Source organism: Pocillopora verrucosa, chromosome 6 (genome assembly GCF_036669915.1).
Source record: "Pocillopora verrucosa isolate sample1 chromosome 6, ASM3666991v2, whole genome shotgun sequence".
Lineage (NCBI taxonomy): Eukaryota > Metazoa > Cnidaria > Anthozoa > Scleractinia > Pocilloporidae > Pocillopora > Pocillopora verrucosa.
In genome coordinates, this window is record NC_089317.1 from 8366041 (window position 1) to 8384997 (window position 18957).

General features: G+C 35.8%; 1 protein-coding gene and 2 pseudogenes across 2 annotated transcripts in view; 2 read left to right on the forward strand and 1 right to left on the reverse strand.

Moving 5' to 3' along the window:
* Positions 1–204: 204 nt before the first annotated feature.
* LOC131799852 (histamine H2 receptor-like) lies at positions 205–2051 on the reverse strand (annotated as a pseudogene).
* Positions 2052–5455: 3404 nt separating this feature from the next.
* The window catches only part of LOC131774925 (somatostatin receptor type 1-like), a 63925-nt gene continuing 50423 nt past the window's right edge, over positions 5456–18957 (forward strand). Inside the window, exons 1-3 of one of the 2 annotated variants that reach the window (XM_066169271.1) lie at positions 5456–5533; positions 5996–6085; positions 10137–10231. The gene's annotated coding sequence lies outside the window, so the exon portion shown is untranslated. The remainder of the gene's footprint in view (positions 5534–5995; positions 6086–10136; positions 10232–18957) is intronic. The other variant, XM_066169270.1, reaches the window with a different exon arrangement.
* On the forward strand, positions 11685–12713 carry LOC136281517 (somatostatin receptor type 1-like; annotated as a pseudogene).

Here is an 18957-nt window from a genome sequence, read left to right on the forward strand (position 1 = left end):
AAATTGCCTTGGTTCTGATTTTTCGACTCTTATTTGAAATGCACTCCAGTAACTTAGCATTTAACTATTTTCTATAAAATAGACTTCATCTAAATGATAACTATATAAACGTTCTAAACGTTACATCGCAAATTATTCTTCTTGATCCGCGTCAAAGGTCACCTAAATGGGCAATAACCGTTTTTAAAAAACGCATACAATCAGTTAAACAAGGCGTGTATGAAGTGCCTCTTCACTAAAGGTCACGTTTTTTTCGCGATTAATTCTTGATCCTTGTCTTTTGCTTTCAAGTGATGCCAACTTGCTGTTGTTGACACTTGATCTTGACCGTAATCGACCAGAGAGTTTAGGAGAGTATTTGAATTTTTTTGAGCAGAAAGGCTGACGTTTTCCCTGTTTTGCAACAGATTTCGCAAGGAAGACAAGAAGTCGCGTTTGAAAAACGTGTAAAGTAGAGGCTTGGCGAAAGATGTGATGTATCGAATGATCACAACTGCTTCCATGACATTGAGCAAAACTTGGATTCCCATACCTAGTAATAGCTTGATGGTAAAGTAAGGCAACCAAGAGCATGTAAATATGATCGCCATCGCTGCGAAAACCAAGATACACTTCCGGTTACTTTGGCTTTTTTTCTTGTTCTGTGGTATGTTTTTCTGAACCAACGACGATCGCTGCCTATTAGATATCGTTCTGAACATTGCTAAGAATGCGTGGATAATATATATGTATGGCAGGAGGAACACTGTAACAAGGCAAACTGAATTATAAATGGAACGCCAACGCCGACGCTGAGATACTTCAGCACCTTGCCAAACAAGAGGAATGACAGCAAAAACCGTTAACATAATCCAAACGCCAAACAAAATTTTTTAAACCAATCCCTTAGTTACCACGTGGTGTTTTAGTGGACGGACAGTTGCCAAGTACTTGAGGGCAATAATAACAAGTATGTGATAAGCACCAGAAACAGCTAGTAATGTATGCAAGTAGTATATCCCATAATTCAATTCTTTTGACAAAATCGCAAAACTACAGACAATGAGGTATGGAATGGCGATAGCACCATTGCTGAAGTCACAAACTGCCAAACTGAGAAGCACGTAGTTAGAAGAAGTGCGGAGAAGGCGACATCGATAAAATAAGGCAAACACAAGTCCGTTAGCCAGAACTATTGCTATGGCAATTGGAAGAAGTTTGCTCAGGGTCTTGACTCCATCGTCTGAGTGTTGTTGAGGAAACTTTGAGGTTGCATTGCTGTTAATCATGGTTACTTCTGATGAAACGAGTGATTAACTTATTAATCCTCTCTTTTCCCTCTCTTAAATCTTTTTGGTGGCAAGTCGAAATGAAAACAGTTTCTAATTAACTTAAATCCTTCTCAAAAGTTATTCAGATAGTTAAAACTGTGAGATATTTGTTTACAATTGTATAAATCGACGGAGCTTTCATTCATTTAATATCTGAATTCTCTCAAATAATTTCTGTTAGTTCTAGAGATAAGTTACCTGATTGAGTTCAGCGCTTTCCAATTGTGTAAGGAAGCATAGAGTAAGGTAGGGTTTTCTTTTTCAAAGTCTAACTATTTTTCTCATTTTTGTTTGAACAAACTGTCAAAGTTGAAAAGACCAGTTTAAATTACTTGATAAGCAAATGGTAAGGTAGTCTTGAGGCAATAGGTAGTTATTCTAAAATCTATTTTCACGTTAAGTATATTGTCTTATTTCTGCCATAAATAACATTTCGTTGGATATCCCACTTATTGTGGATATCATTTAAAGTAGATATGAATATACTGTTTTACTAACTAGATCCATATTCCTGATTGAGGTTATCACTGCTTTGACAACAAATTTCGAGTAGCGGTTTGAATAATACTTCTTTTATCTTTTTGTGTGAGGGAAAATAAAAGGAGCAAGGGTTCTTTTTTCACCTGCATCTTTCGTGTTTGGAAAGTCTACTGAAGTCGACGAAGTCAATGAAATCGCCAGCAAAACTAATGGTAAAATTGTCTCAGGAATACAGACAATTAAGTCAATATCACTTTCCATCAATCATGGTGTAAATTTCCTCTGGGAGTACATTTTTCCCTCTTGGTTATTGATAACAATGTTTTCAGAATCGAAATTTTACTCGTTGAAATAAAATATGTATGATTTAATCATTCATATCGGCATACCTGAGTGATGCTCTCACAGCTTGTAGTAAAAACTTGGCCTGAAAGTGTAAGGAATGCAAGGAAGTGATGTAGGTTCCTAAGTTATATTGGCTGAATCTTTCCTTTGAGTCGGACATTAACTTTTATCCCATTGCAAAACTTTTTTAAACTTTGAAATGGACAGCTTTGTCACAAACTGAACCATTAGAAGGAAGCGACACGTTTGCAAAATTGTGTTAAAACCAATGCTCATTTCAATTCTTCAAGACTTATTGTTAAGACGTAGGCGGAATCACTGAAGAGACTACGGGAATCATTTGAAAACGGCTAAACATTTGAAATAATCATGCACGTATTTAGTGTGTTGTATGAAACTTAAAAAATGCAAGCCTCCAAAGACTGGAAGTTAAAAGTGGGTTTTTCCTTATGTTGGAAGTTTCCCTCGTCTTTGTAAATATTGTTTCGCCTTAGGGCGAAAACTTTTCCACCTGAATGCATAAGTTAAGTTTCCTGCTTAAGACATTTTATGACAAGAACGCTACAATATTCATGGCTGTATCAGCTCACCAAAAATCTCGTAGGTTTCTGTGCAGCGCCTGATCTCCTCATACATGGGACGGAAAGGAACTGAAATAAAAATTTTTCGTAACAGTAACTACGACAGCATCTTTTTATTTTGATTACGTAATTGCCAATTTAATTGTTTCTTACTGTGCAAATGTTTTCTTGTCTTTGTTACACCTTTGAAATAAACGTTTTTTGTTTTGTCTGGTCTAAATGAACAAAAAAATCGAGCCTATTTCCTAGAAAGGTATCAAAACTTGACGGGCGTTAAGAGCTTAGTACTTTTGCATTGAGCAAATCGAAAGCAGTTGTACAAGGACATGTTATTAACTTTGATAATTAAACCACCGAATCTTTGAATGCAAAATGGAAAAATCAACTCTAATTTACAAAAGCTGAGATACATTTACCAAGATTTGCTCAATAATTTTAGCCTCGATCTCACTATGTGGGTCATTTGCCCATCCAAACCTCGGAACCGTAAGTGAGGTGGAAAATTTGTTTTCTTCACTCCCAAAATTTCGAATTTAGACTTTGTTTAAATACAAAAAGAGTTATCGTGTGTCATTCTAACTTTAAAAAAAATTGGTTCAAAACTTCCTGTTGCAATTGCTAGAATTCTGCTAATCCAATTATTTGGCTAATATATTACTAAAGTTTAAGTTGACACCTCTTATTGAGGGAAAAGAAAACAAAGGAAGAAAAATGACACGTCATAAAATTAAAATTTGTCCTTGTGTACCAAAAAAATATATAGAGACATGAACTTTGGAAAAAGCTGTCTTGTTTTCAATAAAGTTTGCTCTCATTTTTATTTTCAATTTTTTTTTCTCTTAGATTTATTCCGTAAAAGTCAAGACGGCTGTCGAGTTAAATCAGGCACGTCACCGTTTTAATGCTGAGGCAAGGAACAAAAATGGAGAAGAATATAACAAGTCCTCGATACTCAACTTTCGCAATGTTGTCGGAAGGTACACCAACGGCGTTCAGTTCAAGCTGACAAAAAATCCAACTTTTCGGGGAATTCTGAAAAAAATACGCCGTTTATTTGCGAGGCTCTATTTCCTACTCGGATCCATACCTTAATAGATTGAAGGCTTCCAGAGTTTTAACTGTTTAGTTGAAAGAATGACACCGAGAGACCTTCTCATCGTTACTATTCAAGTTTCGTTTAGAGCAGAAAAACATTCCAATAACGTTTTTAGATGTCGCTTGTGAGAGTCTATAACTATAAATTGCCGTTTGCGCCCGCCCCCCCCCCAAAAAAAAAACAAAAAAAAATATTTGCCAATATTTGCTAATATTTAGATAGCTGCTTTTTAAAGAAAGTGGCTCAGTTTCTCAAGCCTCGGTTTTTTGCTTTTATTTTGTTTTCCAGTAGCATGCTTTTTTCTCGTTGCATTTTGTTTTTCTATCTTTTTTCTGTTCCGAACAGTAAAACGTATATTCGTAATAGAAAAGGATTTTTGCTATGATGGATCAACTCTGGAATCAGGTGCATAAATGTCAATGAAAGGCGTAAAATCTGTTTGCTAAAATTGAAAACAGTCGTTATGTTTCCAAATGAACCCTTGTCAAGTTATTTACTTTCAAGTGCAAACTAAGCCAAATAGTAACTTCGTAGCTGTTTCCAATATCATCGACCTCTTCATCACTTTCACGGCATCGTGAAAAATTTGACGAACTAAGTTGTCTGCGTCATATTTCAAATCGAACTGTTCACCTCAAGTTTATTGGGAAAAATAGAGAAGGATTATATAAGAATGAAAAGCCTATTCTAAAGCAGAAGAAGATAAAAGCAGTCGGGCCAAACTGTAAAATGAAAACGTGAACATGACATTTAGCTAATTCGCTTGTTGTTATATATGCGTTTCTATATCGCTGCCTTGTCCATTTCGATTCTCATTGTTAATCTCCTTCGGATCTTTGTCGTTATATTTTATTATTCATGGCGGTAAAAGTGGGAGAAATTGGCAGATTTTGAGTGAAAATTACGTTAAATCAGGCCGATTCTTTCTCCTTTCATCCTAAGAAAATGTAATTTAATTGAAACTAAACGCTTTTCTGATAGGTATACATAAGTGTCGCTTCAGTTTAAAGGTTTTTTACAAAGCTGTCCCTTTAAAAGTTGAGAAAAAAATAGTTTGGTAATAAGATAAAGGTAAATGTACGACCTTAAAGACAGTATCAGCGGAATACAACATAGGAACTTAAGTTATTTACATTTCTCGGCGTAGTTTTAACTGAAAGCTGTGATAGCATCAGTCAGAGATGCCGCTTTGAAAAATAAAACCATATATACTCTTTTAAATAATTTACACAAACGCGACATCAATTCTGAATTAAGGACGAAGTATTAATGACGAAGAAAAAGAAATGTACTCACGGAGCAAATTTAATACCATGGTTGCAGGAAAATGGTATAGACTTAATTGTCTGTCGTCCTAAGACAATTTTGCCACTAGTTTGCAAGCAAATTTATCTGACTTCGTCGAATCCAGCAGACTGTTCAAATTAAAACGACGCATTAAATTAAATTTATGTTCCCTTACGCAACAAGATAAAAGAAGCATTATTCAAATTTTTTTTACTCAATAGGCGTTCTATTTCCTTGTCTGCCTAGTCAAGTAATTTTCAAATTAAGTTTGGCACGGTCATGTAGTTAAGCATCTTCTCAACGATTGGTCGTCTACTTGATAGGTCATCTTGCCATATTTCTCACTCAGATCAAATGTTGAAATTTCCTCGAAATTGAGGAACTCGAAGCCATCTCTTCTAGAATCGCCGTACATCTAAGTTCTTTTTTACATGGTAGGTTGCAAGGCAAGTTCATTCTAAAGATCTGCTTTTTAAGTTTCATAAGTGACATGATTATGTAACAATTAGGAGCAAGTTCCCATATTGAATTTCGATCAGAAATTCTGTTAGTTGTCTTAGTAGAAAACAATCTCTGTGCAACTAAGAGAAATTTAGACGAAATTAAGAAGAAAAATTTGATACCTAACTCGCTCCGATCGCTACATCTTTTTGCTGTACGGAATGGTTTTGCATCTGGCTAAAATTGTTTCGATGGAATTTTTCCTGAAAATGTTCGACAGAGAAGGAATAAGAGACATACAGGTGCTGAAAATTTCACTTAAGTTCGTTATGTCGGAAACAACATGTTCTGTGTAATGATTAAACATGATATCTTTCTGACCTACAGAACTTCAGTGGAATATTCAGTTCGTGTACGTCCCTTATTTCTTCTGTGTCGAACATTTTGAATTTCAGAACAACTTATTTTCAATCATCAAGAATAACAGCTGACTGTAATACAAGCTTCCGGACGATAGAAACGCCTTACGCAGTTCTGAAGGAAAGGTAACGAACTCCATTTTTATTTATTTAATATCAATAGATACGCTTATATCCAGACTCGATTTATGCCTGTTCATAGATTTGCACCGATTTTGTCAGGTTTGATCAAAATGTGACTGTTAAAATTGTTGCAACTCAACAGTAATTAAAACCGTGTTCTCGAAATCCCAGGTAGAGAGCAAAATTGGGATAAAAAAAAAACAGAAAGTCAAGTTACTTCAAATGATTTTTTCTGCTCTGGAAACCACAATTTTTATTTCCGCGATTACAAAGTACATCTGGAAATTGAAAGTGAGATTTAATATAGCAACCTTATCTTTGAGGATTATGTTGGATTGCATGAAGAAGTTATCGTTCACCTGTGAGATTGTGCTTGCTATAACTGAATTTTTAGCACATTCAGATTCACATTGTTTGAGCAGAATCCCAAATTAACTCCTGCAGGAAATTTTCATAGCCACTTATTTAAAATAACTATAAATAAATGAAGAGACCAACATTATCCACATTTCCACATTGGTGACTATTTGTCAAAGAGTGGAGATAATCAATCTATGGTAGGAGTGTACTGCTTCTTTGACCTAGTCTGAATTTTCTTCTATCATTGATCTTGATTTTAATGTTTTCTTTCAAATACACAAGAAATTAAAAAGGCGGCTTGAAAGAATAAATTAAAGAGTACCAAAAGACCTTGAAAACGTTAACCGTTGATATTGGGAAGCTGTTCTGGTCACAGTGGTTGACGTTAGATTGTACCTGCTTGTTGACTAATGGTTAACCCCAATTGAAACCCTCTCTGAACGATTTATAAAAAGAAATTCGTTCTGTCACGTTTCAGTGCCTACACTTACGTCATCAACGTGCACGATGAAAATGCAGAGCACGTTCTTGTAACATATTTTATAACACAAATTTACTTGCTATATGACCAACTTATGTATACGTTTTTAGACGATTCCGACGATATGATGGCATTAGACATCTGGAAACTTTTCAAAACGATAAAGGATCAAAATAAAACTATAGCTGCAGATGCGTATTTGGATCAATTATGTAAACGGGGAGATTTTCCAAGCCGATTGAATCTTAACCAAGAGATTTTTCAACACTAGGTTTGTCAAATCTTACCTTTTACGGTTTCAAACAATTTAAAAGCCTCCCTAAAAGAAAATAAAAAATGAATACGAAACGTTATTAGTCAATAAGATATAGCACTCTAGTTAAAGCTATGCAATTAAGATGGATCTATGTTTCAAGTGGGTCCACAGCGTCTTGTTTATGAACGAAACGAATTAAGTAGACAAGACATTTGCCCATAGTTTCCTCTTTTGGATAAACATACACTTTATTAAGATAACAATGCGAAAAACATTACATTATCGTGTGTTAGAAGGATTTATATATTTCATTAGATATTACATTAGTGTTTTTTTTTGTCCTCAGTCAATTTAAAATCAATTTAGAATCAACCACGATCACACTGTGCGCTTGCCTGATTTAATATTTTTCACCCGAATTCATACGCAATTTAAGGAACAAATAACAGAGTAAACGACACTGACAGAAATTTATTAGATATTACAGTAGAAATATGCAAGTTGATGCCTTGTTTTCTGGTGGACCTCAGCATGTGGCACCACTGAGTCTATTCAATTTTAGATCATGTCTAACTTTTGAGAATTGTCGTCTGCTTTTAACGTAAATTGAACAATCATTTTTTTGATTCTGTCAAAACAGCTTTAGAAACGGAATATTTTAAGAGATAGAGATCCATTGAATAGAGGGGATATCTTTTGCGTGGGTGAAAAAATAGCAAGTTTATTCGAAGGCATCTATGAGTAACGTACAGAAACCACGATGGCATTGAAGGTAGAGAATCAAGAACGGAGTAGGTATCGACCATGTACCAAATCAACGCTTTGGACAGAATTTTCTTTTCACAGAAGAAGAGAAAATGCTCTGGCTCCTCTAAGCCCATTTAAGGAGCAACGTCTGTATGTAAAATCAGCTGGTAGAAAAGCTACTCCAATATAGCTCAATACGAGATCACGCAAGCGCTTTCACGACCTGCTTTCAAGACATTTTCGAGTGTTACATTTCAATAAGTAATTCATTCGCGGGGGTGTTGTATAGCGTATTCTTTCAGTGGCAACGAAGATCATGAAGTTATTTTAAACGTAAAGGATCTCCTCTTGAAATGGCTGCCGTTTTAGATCGATATAATGTGTCTCTCACGCTGTCCCGCACCTACCGATGGCAAAATCTAAATTTCTCTTCGCCAACATTTTTTAATTATAGTATTCTAATTCTAACTTTTCTTCCTTTAAATCAAACTTTCACGGTGCAAGAAACATTTTAAGAGAGATTTTGTATTTAAGTAGCAAAGATCACAGACCTTTTTCAAGACATCTGTATTGTATGCAGTTTACGGCAGGGGTTACCGAATTAAATAAAAGAAAAAATCTCAAAAAGACGCCAGCATTTCCAGCGAGAGGATAAGAGTAGCCAAAAGAGAAAAACTAGAGAATATAACGGGCTTAAACACGAGTTGAAAATGACTTCTCTTTTTAATTTTCTACGCTTATCAGAGGAGTTTGAAACGTCAGGGAAAAACGGGGGGGCAAGCAGTCATACCTGGAAACTCCAAAAGAAGCTATAAGAGAAGCTCCTACGATTCTGACGTACACGTGAGATCAGTTGGTCCTGTATACTCTTCAATCGACCGGCGATGTCTTAAAGTGAAGTAGTTTACCGTCGTTTCTTTCAATTTTGGCTCATTTTCTCAAACAGAAATTATCAGTCATGCTCAATTGAAAGTAGTTTCAACTGATGCTGACATCATAAACTTCATCCGAAGAAGAAAACATTCCTTATCTTCGAAATTATGCTCAAAACATTAGGAACAGTGATGAAGGTCCTTAGCTGCTCGAAAATACCGCATGCGTTTTGATCGCCAGCAATCTTGGTCCCTAAATCCCCTTGAAGAAAATCATCAACAGTTAGTGCTGAAGAGTTTTATTGCATTTTTTATTATAGCGAGGGGCTGGAAAATAAATTAAAAAGGCTCCGCTTTTAGGCTTGGCTAAATATATACATATGTATATTATGTTAAATTTTCACGCAACGCTTTCATCGACACAACAACGCCTGGGGGATAAGTTTCCATATAAGTTGATTCGGCCTATTGGCTTATACCGATGAACCGAAATTGGCTGAGCCGATCAGAAAACCAGAAATGTAATATCCAAAACCGATAATTCAATAATAGTTATTCAGCTTAGCTTGCCATCAGTATAAAATAAAGTGGCGAAGCTGTATTTGGTCAAAACTAGCTACGGTTTCCACTCACATTAGACAGATTTTAATCTCTGATTGATCTGAATTAATTGTTTTAAGTGATATATCTTGGTGAAAACCTCTGCCTTGTGCTTCTCCTCTGCGAACAAAAATAGTTTTCCTTGTTTTTGCCCATAACTGATTCAACTTGTTTCTTCCGTGGTGTGGAACTTGAAATAAGTAGGACAGGAGAGGTGAGAGTTTATATGTGTATCATAATTTTATTGAGAGGTTTGAAACACCTGCAATTCTCTTGATACTGACACCGAAAAGGTTTTGTAGGGGTCTCTCCTGTCTGGCCAAAAATTGAAACTCAAAAGCCTTCTTAAAAGCCTTCTTCTTCTTCTTCTTCTTCTTCTCTCTTCTTCTTTCCTTCTCTTTGAAGTATGGATCCGCGCCAAATATGAAGATGATACCTGCATTGATGCAGTTTTGTCTCGACTTAGAGTTTGAGTCAGAGAACGAAAAGGGGCATTCATCATTGACGTTTAAAGGATATTTTACCTAAAAAATGAAAAGATTGGTTCATCCGTATTGGCAGCGACGCGAAGCATGTATGCGTACAACCAAAAAGCCCAATAAACAGGTAATAACAACGCTGCTCTAAGGGAGATTAACAATGAGGATGAAAATGGAAATGGAAAGCGATATAAAACGCACTAATGAGAGCAAACGAACCAGCTGCATATCATTTGACATTCGGGTTATCACTTTACAGCATCACTTGACGGTTTTTATCTTCGTCCGTATTGGCATTGCATTTCTTCGGCCTTCCTTGGCATAGGAAATTCCTGTCGTTTCTGGCCTTACAAGGTATGTACAGTGACCTACTTTCGATTAGACTTGTCTCTAAACATACAAGTAGCTAAATACGAGCATACATGACAACGCATTGGCATCGGAAAGGTAAGGAAATAGGTTAAATCGGATGTGAATAATGATTGTTCGCATTTTAATCTTAAAAGTCATATCTGACTTTTGTTTATTTTGTTTGGCAAGAAGCTTAAACTCACGAGGTAAACAGTGTCAATTGAAATACGGCACAGACAGCTAGCTCAGTGCGTTGACATTTTTCGCGCTAACATTAAGGAGATGTAGCGGATATATAGGGGAACAGCTGTTAAGTAATTTTTCGCTTTAGCTCCCACTAAGAATTAGATAGAGTGACAAGGAATTGTTTCGACAAAATTAACGAACGTATTTAATTTTAGCAGACAGGTTTTTGCGCATTTGATTGACAATTAAACTAGGAATATGAAAAGTGATCTATCATTACAAACACATCCGTTTTGCTTAGCGAATATTCATTTCACCGCTTGGAACGGAAAATAAAGATGGAAAAACAAAAAAAGTCTAGAAACAGGTATATTACTCAAAAAAAAAAAACAAAACAGAAAGACCTGGATTGAGCATTAACCTCGCACAACATAGATTTTTTTGAAGCTCAGTAGTGGAGCATCTGAGTTTTGATCCATCATGGGAACCCAGAATTTTCTCTTTGTTCTAAGCTCTTGACAGAAGTTTGCTTTTAAAAAATATTAAAGTCAAGATGGGAAGTGTAATGTGAGATAAAACAAAGAAACATTAATGATTTGAATTTCAGCGCCATGAAGTAGATGTAGCGGTACTGACACGAGGAAACATCCAATGAGTTGTTATTCGCCAGAGCTTGTACTTAGAACCGAACACATTGATAGAGCTGTATTTTTTCGGAATTAGCGACAGTTCTGATTTTCATCAGAAAAGGTTTGTTTCATAGATTCAGTTCCAAAGGTGTGCTGTAAAAACAACTCTATCATTTGCTTAGCGAAATATTTATTTTACCGCTGGAAAAACAAAACGAAACCAAACAGAACAAAGAAAGAGAAATATGGATGAGAACGAAGCTTTTTGATACGCATATACATGTTCGTTTTCATATTTAATCATAAAAGAAAGGACTGAAATAGTTAAAAATATTTTACAACTTAATTACTGTTGTATTCAGCCTTCGAAAAAGGGCTTCACAGTAAACGCAGTAATCGCTATTTTGAGTTAAATCATGAATTGATCATATTGATCTCTCCTACCCAAATTTCCATGGACTTCGACCGGTTTTTTCTCAATCTGAGTAATGTAATGATATGCGTTTATTTGCACTCCAGATAATCTGATTCCCTATTTATTCAAATGATGCGAAATCATCTACCCTCCATTAACATTGTTTCATTTTTATACTTTTGCTCTCTTTCGGTGTTTTCGTCAACCCTCGTTGTTCATCATAATTATGAATGACAGCAATGCAACCTCAAAGTTTCCTAAACAACACTCCGACGATGGACTCAAGACCTTAAGCAAACTTCTTCCAATTGCCATAGCAATAGTTTTGGCTACTTGTTTTACCGATATAGTCGTCTTCGCACCTCTTCTCTCAGCCTGGCAATTTGTGACTTCAGTACTGGCGTTATCGCTATTCCATACTTCATTGTTTATGATTTTGGCATTTTGCCGTCACAAATAAGTATTGGGGTACACATCTCGCATACATTACTAGCTACATCAGGTGCTTATCACATACTCTTTATTACTGGGCTCAAGTACATGGCAACGGTCAGTCAACTGAAACACTATTTGGTGACTAAGAGCTTGGTTTTGAAAATTGTGCTCGGCGTTTGGATCACTTCGACTGCTTTTTCTATCATTCCTTTTGTTCTGTATGATGCTGAGGTATCTACGCGTTGGGACGTTATTTATACTTCAGTTTGCTTCGTTGCAGTTTCCCTTTTCCCGTACATATTTATGATTTATGCATACATGGACATGTTCAGGGTAATTACTAAAAGGCAGCGACATCTTTGATTCAGAATAAAAACTCACGGGAACAGAAGAAAGACGAAAGTGACAGGAAGTGTATCTTGGTTTTCGCAGCCATGGCGATCATATTTGCCTGCTGTTTGTTCCCTTATTTTATCGTCATGCTATTATTCCAAATAGGACTAAAAGATTTGCTTAGCATCATTGAAGCTTTTGTGGTCATTCGATATATCGCATCTTTCGCCAACCCTCTTCTCTAGACGTTTTTCAAACGCGACTTCTGGTCCGCCTTTCAGAATCTGTTGCAAAACAAGGAAACGTCCGTTCTTCTTCTCAAAAGAGTCAAACGGGGTCTCTTAATCTCACAAACCGATTAAGATCCAGATCAAGCATCAACAACGGAAGGTTGACGACTCTCGAAGAAGAAGGACAAGAACCAAGAATGATTCGCGTTAGGAACATGACCTTTAGTGACGAGACATTCCATACAAGTCGTGTTTAACTATTTGCAGGGAATAAAAGAAGAACGCAGACTTGGTGCCTCATTTATGAGTCAAGGGTTATTGCTGCATCGCCATTAAGAGCAGTTGTGTGATTGGACTTATACATGACTTTCATATATAATATACGCGCGAGATGGTTTGTTAGTCTCCATTTATACTCAAGAGTAGAGAGAGGCATTGTAAAAGGTTTTCCGCCCAGAAACACAGCACAAACGAATAAAAAAGCTGGACTGAGTCGTTTGAATATATTTAAGTTTATTAGGCCAATCACATTGAAGAAATGACATTGTCGCGGTGAAAACAAGCTTCATCAATAGCAAGCACAAAATTTTTACCATTTATTTTGTGTAATATCATTCTCAAGCGATAAATAATTCGATGCAGTATTGACGCTGCTACTCGTAGAAACTGTGTTCAAGAGCGTTCTTCAGATGCATATGGTGTTTGCTGATTCAAGTAACCTACGACGTGTGTCAAAATGCACGTGTTAAAATTAAACATTTAGAATATTTGTAATTTATCGTTATCATGCATATAAAGTATATCCTATGAAAAATGGTTAAATTTTAAGCTCTATAGGGCGCTTTTCGATAAAGAATCGTTGAAGCAAAACCAAAGCCGTTCAGGATTACCCTCGATGCTCAGTTAAAACTTTTTTAGAAACACTCTTGTCTTATCTAGAGCTCTTCAAAGCGAGATCGCGTTCAAATTTGCTGCTTTATTGATAAGGAATAATTAACGATATCCACAAGAGGCGATCAATGCCGTCAGCTGGAAATGTGTCAACTAAACCTTTAGCAATTCTAGCCATCATATTTGATTAACGGAGGTCTAGTGCAAAAGGAAGCTGTAAGCCATATTTTTTCAGGGTACGACGAAAATTTTATCTAGGATGGAAGATGCCCATGGTTTGAATAGGTAAGTAATTTTTCCAATTTTAAAATGAAATAAAAAAGATAGTTTAAGACATATAATTCATTTTTAGTTTTTCGATACATTGATACAAAAATTAAATTCTAAATTTGAGAGTTCAAAAGAAAATTTACCTTTTCACTTACGTTTCCAAAGATTGCATGTACAATAATTTATATAGGTAAAATATAATTTTTGTTACTGAGCTGAGGCTCCACGATGGGAGGCACTCACCAGTGATAATTTAGCTTTGCCTTTGATTTTCTTCAATTTGGTGCGGTAAAATCTCTAAAAATTTTTATAATTTGTGAAATTTGTCCTACCGATCATTTAAAAGCCGAAAACAATTGGGGTTGCAGGGGTAGTTTCCTCGCTATTTGCAATTTCGTGTTGTCTCCCTCTATCTTAAATTTGGTCTTAGGAACAACTCATTTTCAACGTCCATGAATATTAACTGACTATAATACAAACTTCCCGAAGGCAGAAAGGTCTTGAACAGTTCTTAAGGTAAGGTAATGAACTGTATTTTTCGTTCTCAGTTTTGATCATGACTTGACAGTTTCAACTGTTACAACCCAACAATGATTAAAACAATATTATCTTGTAATCTAGAAGGTAGCGAATCTTGGGGAAGAAAAACATGAAGTTAATTTATTTCAAAGCAGCATTTATACGCCGAAACCATGATTTTCATATCTGCGATTGAAAAGTTCATGTAGAATTTTGGCACTGAGATTTCAAAGAGTAAGCTAATCATTCCAAAACTGTGTTGAAATTGGTCAAAATTTGCGGTTTGCCAGTGACAAAGCTACGCTTTGCTCCTCTTTTCCAACTGATATCGAAACGGTAAATCATTAGGAAATTAGGAGAAAATTTTCAAACCAAAATCCCAGATTACACCCCGCGGCATTATCAAGATCTATTCACTTCTCAGCAGCCGAAGAGACAAAATTGCGCATCAAGAGTTTAATTTCTTTAATATACCACTCATCGGTATATGGACAGAAATAAACTATTCTTTTGTTTTCTAAATGGTATAAACTAAAAAAAAATAACCTACCTTAACATCGGTAAAAGTGTAGGATATTCATCTCACCGCTTCGCAGCTCGGTAAATATCCGCTTCTAGTCACCTCCACCTCGGTAAATGATCGTGAAACAGTGGAGATGATCACTATATGGTTTTTAGAGCGTATTTCTTTAACTTCGTTAGGCAATTTAAGATTTTCTTCACACATTTTTCAAACGCGACTTCTGTTCCGTCTTTCGGAATCTGTTGCAAACAAGGAAGACGTCCGTTCTTCTTCTCAAAAAGGTCAAACGGGTCTCTTAATCTCACGATCCGATTAAGATCAAGATCAAGCGTCAACAGCAGAAGAAGAAGGATAAGAGCCAACCTAACTTTTGGTAACGAGACGTTCCATACAATTGTTTAACGGCTTGCGGGGAATAAAAGAAGAATACGGACTTGGTGCCACATTTACGAGTCAAAGGATCCGCTGAATCGCCATTAAGAGAAGTTGTGTAATTGAACTGAAACATAACTTTCATTTATTACAAACGCGCGAGGTGGTTTGTCAGTCTCCATTTATACTCAAGGATAGAGAGAGGCATTGTAAAAGGTTTTTTCGCCCAGAGACACAGCACAAACAAATAATTAATGATATCCACGCGTTCTGTCCGATGTAGTAATATGTATGTTTGCGTAATTATTTCTTGGATTGTTGTAGTAGTTTTGAAATGATAGGTAGTACTTTTGCGCTTGTGGATTATAAAGGAGAGTAGCAATCGTTAGGTATCAAGAGATAATGTTAGATATCATTCACGGAAGTCACAAGAACGTGTCTAGCACATGAAGTGGTGGCTATCAAGTCAAAGAAGAAGTATGCTGCAGAAACCTTTTCCGTATATCTGCAAATTAGAATCCATTAAGTCATTATTACACTGAAAGTAACCTGGTCTTTGGACAGCTGTCTTTGTACATTGTATGTGCTCAAGAATTCGACGATGAACGCCGCCATTTTGAATCTTGCTGTGCAGCCTAGCTGTTTTATCGTGACGTAACTGAGTCTCGCCCCGAATTTTTTCTCTGTTTGAATAATTTAGAGATCGAAACTGGACTCTAGTTTCTCTTCAGAAACTTTACTCATGGTGCGCGGTAAATCTTTAGGAGCACTTTCTAAAAGCGGAGAGAAAAGGCTTTGTCTTTCTAATTCTCCTTTCTTAGCTATTTTTAACGATAAGTAAAGTACTGATTTTCTTTTCTGGAAAGAGCATATCAGCAGAAGCTGAGCCAAAAAGGAGAATTAATTGGACAAAAAAGGGAAAGGTACATAAAAGATCTTAACGAAAATGAGAAGGTATTGAAAAACTCTGGATTTTAGTCAATTTTTGAGTCTCGAGTTCTCGAGTTTTTCATTAAAATAGGCCCAGAAGGATGAAGAGCCGTCAAAGAATTAACGAAACTTTATTGAAAACAAGGCAAATATTTCCGTAGTATATTTATTTATGTATTCTTCAGTTAAGGTAGGAAATTTAATTTTTATACGTGTCATTTTAATATTTCTTTTTGTTTTGTTTTAAAATGCGAGGCGATCAATGCCGTCAGCTGAGAAGGAGTCGACTTAACCTTTAATAATTCTAGCCAACATATTTGATTAACGGAGGTCTAGAAAATGCAACAGGAAGCTGAAAGCCACATTTTTCGGGGTACAACGACAATCTAATCCAGGATGGAAGATGCCCATGGTTTGAATTGTAGGTAAATAATTTTTTCTAATTGAAGATGAAATCAGAGATAAGACATGTATTCATTTTCAGTTGGTCGACACTTTTGTACAAAAGGTAAATTGGAAATTTGAGAGTTCAAAAGTTAATTTCGCTTTTCACTCACGGTTCCAAAGATTGCATGTACAAATGATTTACATAGGTGAGATCAAGGCCAAAATTTTATGAAAAAGATTTGTTAAATGCATTAAAGGTTTGAGTTCATTTTCAAATTTTTGCTGTATACTACAGCAGTTACTGTAAATTAACGATTTTGGTAACAGTTCCTTTTTTCCTATGTAAATGGACAGCGTAGGATGCAAAAAGGGAGTTTTTTCTGTGAGCTTGTGCAAGTATGAAGATTGTAGCTTTTTTTCTGAAATGGCTTGAGCAAGAAGCTCATCTTTTGCATTCTGGCGGGAATGCAAAAGATGAGGAACTTTCTTACAGTGGTGGGAAAACGAGTCTAATGTCTTTATCCGGGAGCATTAATAAGACAAAGTTCTTGTTGCCACCAAAATGTTTGGATTAGGTAAACTTCACTTTCAGTCTCCGGAGGTTTGCAATTTATGATGGTCCAAAGAACAAATTTATTACATGCGCGATTATTTCAAACTTATTTCTGCCAGTATTTTTGGTGACTTTTTGTTTTTTAAAAGACAGGTTTGCATAAATGTCGCTTCGCTTTAATGATTTTTGAAAGTTTTCTCTTTCTGATAAATAATTTTGCAATCAGATAAAGGAAATAAAGACCCCGGGAGCAGAATCTGTGGGATATTACCTAGAAATCTGTATTATTCACACTTCTAAGCTTTGATAGTGTCAGCTAAGTATGCCGATCTGATTAGCAGTCATGCATAGTTTTTATATTCCGACCAATATGATATCGATTCTGACAAACTGTTATTATAAACCGAGGTAAAGAAATATTTTCCTACAGGAAAATTTACCACCATGATGGAAAATGGTATTGACTTAATTTATGTCATCCTAAGGCAATTTAATTATTAGTTTCGCCTCTAAATTTTTATTATTTGATCGACTTCAGTCGACTGTTCAAACATAGACGACGCAGGTGAATAAAAAGATCCTTTCTCACTTTGTGTCCCCCCTGTATAGCACGATCAAAGAGACATTATTCAAAATTTTTGTTTAAAAGTCTTGATAACGTCAACCAGGTATATCACTCTGAACAGTAAAAACACACATGTATGTATCTATTTCCATTTTTTATTATCAAGGAATTTATCGAAGTGCAAACGGCAAACTGTTCCTTATGATCAAATGGGGCAATGTACTTTGAGTTAAAAACTTATCTCTAATGATGCAGGGAAATTATTATATTTATTTAACCATCTGCTATATTCAGACCTTTCCACCCTTTATTTTCCGAGCAGTTTAAATAAATTAAAACTGTTCCTGTCCCCTTCTTCTGATTGTTCAAACAAAAACCACGCTACGAGAAAAAAAAACGTTTCCAAAAAAGCTATCTTGCTTTCTACGACAGGATAACTTACCTCTAGGATTGACAGACGTTATATTTTTATTGGTTTATGTTCAAGTGATGTCACACGTTGCATTTCCTTGTCTGCCCTCTTAAATGGCTGAGTAATTTTCTATTGAATTTTAGTCTGTTAGTAATTTAAGTATCTTCTGTACGATTGGTCGTCCGAATGATAAGTCATCTTACCATACTTCTCACTCAGATCGAATATTGACATTTCCTTGAAATTGAGGAAGTCGAAGCTATTTTGTTTTTTTTTTCTGTGCATCTCACTCAGCTCTTTACTACATGGTAAGTAGTAGGAAGGTAAGTTGATTCTATAGCTTTTCTTTTGAAGCCTCAAAATTGACATTATTTCAAAGCAATTATGAGAAAGTTCCGAAATTTCATTTCTATCAAGAGCTCCGTTATTGTTTTGGTGGAAAACAATGTCACAGCAATGAGGAAAGTAATTTAGCCATGGTTGCGACGAAAAGCTTTAAATGTTACTTGCTCCAATAGGTACATTGTTTTTTTCATTGTTAGAAATGGCTATGCACCTAAAATCGATTCAACGGAACACGTTATGTCCGATGAAATCTCATAAAGATGAAACTATCTCCGTCATGGAGAACTTGAGGAGGCTCAATAGGGTTTTTGCTCAATGTTTGCGCGCGCATCAGGGTAATGTTTCTCTCGTAACTTTCTTTCTTTCTCCAAAAAAAATGGGGTAGTATCCGCACTATTTACAATTTTGCGTTTTCTCCTCTATCTCAAATTTGGTCCTACGAATATTGGGGAAGAAAAACATGAAGTTAATTTATTTCAAAGCAGCATGTGTACACCGAAACCACGTCATATCCGCGATTGCAAAGAATTTTGTAAGAGTAAGCTTGGCTTTGCTTTTGATTTTCTTCAATTTGTTCGGGTGAGATCTCTCAAAATGTTCACAATTTGTGCAATTTGTCCTGCCGATCATTTGAAAGCCAAAAAAATTGGAGTTGCAGAGGCAGTATCCTCACTATTTGCAATTTTGCGTTTTTTCCTCTATCTCAAATTTTGGTCCTACGAATTTTTTGAAAA